This window comes from Zingiber officinale, chromosome 11A (genome assembly GCF_018446385.1).
Source record: "Zingiber officinale cultivar Zhangliang chromosome 11A, Zo_v1.1, whole genome shotgun sequence".
Lineage (NCBI taxonomy): Eukaryota > Viridiplantae > Streptophyta > Magnoliopsida > Zingiberales > Zingiberaceae > Zingiber > Zingiber officinale.
In genome coordinates this window covers 6711320-6716057 of record NC_056006.1, presented here as the reverse complement: position 1 = coordinate 6716057, position 4738 = coordinate 6711320, and positions in this window count along the sequence as shown.

The window sequence follows — 4738 nt, the reverse complement described above, 5'->3', positions numbered from 1 at the left end:
GAGATCGAGTACATCCGGGGTATCACGTAAACCTCGAAAGCAGGCGATCTTCTTGAGGCGTTTCCGGTCTTCCAGTGAGCAGGAAACAAACCGCGATGACATTATTTGTTTTAGATGTGGATCCAGATCATGTCACTTGACTTTCTCGGGATCGGTTTGCTTTCATTACTGGCGCTTGAGCCAGATTGTCCGCAGAGGACTCGATATGACCGGAGGGTCGATCGTGGAGGACAGTCCAGTCGATCCGGACTTATCGAGGAGGCGTGAGCCCAACCTTTGCACAGCGGTAGTGCTTCACCGCGGCGGCATTTGGTATGCTTGGACAAGAGTATTCGGTGCTTCCATAGCACCTCGAGTTCTGTTCGGCTTTATTATCCGGCGAGGCGATGTCGAATCGACCTCGGCCTATAGGCGATACAGCCTCGGTCGGCCGGTGCCCAGTATCAGTCACCATCCTCCCAGTCTTCTATGGCGCAGTATCCTGCACCGCCTCAGTGGCAGACCTCTGCTCAGCCGCAGCAGCCGCTGGCAGTGTTACCTCCTCCTCCTCCGCCAGAGACTGGACGTGTTCATGCGATGACCCGAGAGGATGCGCAGTGAGCCGACGGATCCGTTTTCCATGGTATGATTTCTATTTATGCCTTATCTGCAGATATACTGATAGATACTGGTAGCTCGCATTCATTTATATCTCGCACTTTTATGCGGGAGGTTGGTAGATTACCCACTTGCAGATCCCAGCGATTGACCATCTCCCTACCGTCCGGTGATTCATTGGATGTCAACCAGGAGGTCCGAGGTTGCCCGTTAGATTTTGGCAACCTAATACTTACAGTGGATCTTTTAGTATTAGAAATGGTTGATTTTGATATTATTCTTCGCATGGACTGTTTGTCAGCATATCATGCCACAGTTGATTGCCAGACGAGGGTGGTCACTTTTCGGCCTCCGAACCAACCCTCGTGGGATTTCACTAGCATCAGAGACGACGGCTTATCGATCATTTCGGCGTTACAGGCTCAGAAGTTGTTGTCACATGGCTGTCAGGGTTTTCTGTTATCTTTGATCAGTACTGAGGACAGCAGCAGTTCGCAGCTCTCCGACGTTCCTGTAGTCCGGGAGTACCCAGATGTATTTCCAGAGGAGCTACCAGGTTTGCCTCCCAGAAGGCCAGTGGAGTTCGCTATTGAGTTAATTCCGGGAACCGCACCGACATCTAAAGCTCCATATCGTATGGCACCAAAAGAGTTGAACGAGCTGAAGGTTCAACTCCAGGAGCTTTTAGACAGGGGATTTATTCGCCCTAGTGTTTCCCCATGGGGTTCTCCGGTATTATTTGTCAAGAAAAAGGACGGCACCATGAGGTTATGTATTGACTACCGACAGCTGAATGCAGTGACCGTTAGAAATAAATATCCCTTACCACGGATCGAGGATTTGTTTGATCAGCTCAGAGGTACATCAGTATATTCTAAGATTGATCTGCGATCCGGATATCATCAGTTGAGAGTCAGAGACTCAGATATTCAGAAGACAGCTTTCCGTACTCGATACGGTCATTATGAGTTTTTGGTAATGCCATTTGGGCTTACCAATGCTCCAGCGGTGTTTATGGACTTGATGAACCGCATCTTTCTGGAGTATCTGGATCAGTTTGTTATCGTTTTCATTGATGACATATTGGTCTACTCTCGTTCCGAGGAGGAGCATGCACAGCATCTTCGCACAGTCTTGGAGATTCTTCGACGACATAAGTTCAGCAAGTGTGCATTCTGGTTATCCTCAGTCGGTTTTCTGGGACACGTGGTTTCTAGTAGAGGTATTTCAGTTGATCCTCAGAAGATCGAGGCTGTCACCAGTTGGGAGCAGCCGAAGTCAGTTCAGGAGATCCGCAGTTTTCTGGGATTGGCCGAATATTACCGACGTTTTGTCGAGGGTTTCTCGCGTATTGCTATGCCGCTGACATGCCTTACCAGGAAAGGCGTGAAGTTTACGTGGACCGAGGATTGCGAGACCAGCTTTCAGGAGGTGAAGCGGAGATTAGTGTCGGCTCCAGTTTTGGTTTTACCTTCTGGAGAGGATGGGTTTGTACTTTACACCGACGCATCTCTTCAGGGTTTGGGTGCTGTTCTGATGCAGCACGGTAGAGTAGTCTCTTATGCTTCTCGTCAGCTGAAGGAGCATGAGAAGAACTACCCTGTTCATGACTTGGAGTTAGCTGCCATCATTTTTGCTCTGAAGCTATGGCGACATCATTTGTACGGTATTACATTTGAGATTCTTATTGATCATAAGAGTCTCAAATACATTTTCACTCAGAAGGAGCTTAATCTCCGACAGAGGAGATGGATGGAGTTCCTGAAGGACTACGATTGTACCATTAGCTACCACCCGGGGAAAGCTAATGTGGTTGTCGATGCACTCAGCAGGAAGTCCAGAGGGACTTTGGCTTGCCACCGGACTTCAGTCACAGACTTGATTCAGAGTTTTTCCGAGTTAGACCTTGAGGAGCAGGGATCTACAGAGCAGGGTATTCTGGTTACCATGGTTGCTCAGTCGTCGATCAGGACGAAGATCCGAGAGGCTCAGGCTGGTGATCAGCATTGTCAGTTCATTGGCAGTCAGATAACTTCCGGGCAGCAGACCGAGTTTACACGAGACGAGGAGGGTGTTATATACTTCCGAGGCAGATTATGCGTACCTCAGTCTCATCCGGTCTTACAGGAGCTACTTCAGGAGGCACACCGCTCTCGATTTGCGATCCATCCAGGCGGGACCCGTATGTATCGAGATTTGAGACGTTCCTACTGGTGGAACGACATGAAGAAAGACATCGCGGATTTCGTAGCTAGATGTCTTGTCTGTCAGCAGGTGAAGGCTGAACACCAGAGACCTGCAGGATTACTTCAGCGGATTCCTATTCCTGAGTGGAAGTGGGATCACATTACCATGGACTTTGTGGTAGGGTTGCCGAGGACACTACGAGGCCATGACGCGATTTGGGTAATCGTTGATCGATTAACCAAATCCGCGCATTTCTTAGCGATCCGGAGGACTGATCCCCTAGATCGATTGGCAGATCTATATTGTCGGGAGATTATCAGACTACATGGTGTTCCGTTGAGTATCATTTCGGATAGAGATCCACGGTTTACGTCTCGTTTCTGGCAGAGTCTGCAGCAGGCCTTGGGCACACAGCTCCGACTTAGTACAGCTTTCCATCCACAGACAGATGGACAGTCAGAGCGGACTATTCAGACTCTTGAGGACTTGCTGAGATCATGTGTTATGGATTTTGGAGGCAGTTGGGAGGACCATCTGCTGTTAGTAGAGTTTGCTTACAACAACAGCTTTCATTCGGCTATTCAGATGGCACCGTTTGAGGCGTTTTATGGTAGACCTTGTCGGACACCCGTCCTCTAGGATGAGGTTGGAGAGGCCCAGTTGTTGGGACCTCATAGAGTTCAGCAGGAGGCAGAGTTGGTCCGTACTATCAGACGGAGGATGTCAGAGGCGCAGGATCGCCAGAAGAGTTACGCTGATCGAAGACGCAGACCACTAGAGTTCTCTATTGGTGACCATGTATTTCTGCGAGTTTCACCCACGAAATGGGTGAAGAGATTTGGCATCAGAGGTAAGCTAGCTCCGCGGTACATTGGTCCTTTCGAGATCTTGGAGAGAATCGGAGCAGTAGCTTACCGACTGGCAATACCACCGTCCCTGTCAGGCGTACACGATGTATTTCATGTATCCATGCTGAGGAGATACGTACCTGACCCGACGCATGTACTGGCAGATATTCCAGTTCCAATTCATCCTGACATTACTTATGAGGAGGTTCCGGTACGGATTCTCGACCGGAAAGAGCGTCAGTTGCGGAACAAGACTATCCGGCTGGTTAAAGTCGGATGGTAGCATCATTCGGACGAGGAGGCTACTTGGGAGCTCGAGGATACTATCCGAGCTCGATATCCACATCTTTTCACTTGAGGTTTGTGATTTAATTTACCTTTCAGCATTTATACTTTGTATATGTTGTTAGTACTTGCTGATGGTAGATAACGAAATTTGGGGACCAAATTTTTTTGGTGGGGGAGAATTTAAAATACCGAAAATATACAAATATTAATAAGGGATTTTTATGGAATTTTTGGAAATTTTTCGGGAATTTTTCGGAGCTCGTACGGACGAGTTGACGGGGATAAAAACGGGGTCCGGAAAAGCCTGTCTAGGCTACCCAGTTTTAATAAGGAAAAGTTTTATTTTTCTTTTCCTTTTTCATTTTTTTTTCCTTAAATCCTTCGTTTCTTCCCCCTCCTCGCACCCGAGCCCGACGCCGCCTTCCTTCTTCCTCCTTGCCCTAACCGCCGGCGGCGGTTACTTCTCCTCGAGCGTACAACCCCTCGGCCACTTCCTCTTCTTGTGTTCTCCTACCCGAGCCGAAGCCCTCCTCTGCCCTAGCCTTGCAGTGGAGTTCCCAGCGCCGTCGCCGCAAATCACCGCCGCCCGACCGCCTACCCTAGCCACCCGACGTCGACCACAAAAGCTGACGCCGACTCCAATCGTCGGTGCCCTAGCCTCTGCCCCGACTCCAGTGACACTGATTCTTCTCTCCTCTGTCCAGCCGAAGCCTTGTCTGCCGTAGCCCTTGCTGTGGAGTTTCCAGCGCCGCCGCTGCAACTCACAGAGCCTCCCTTTCTCTTCTCGCGGACACCTGGAGCCACCGAAAAATCGAGTA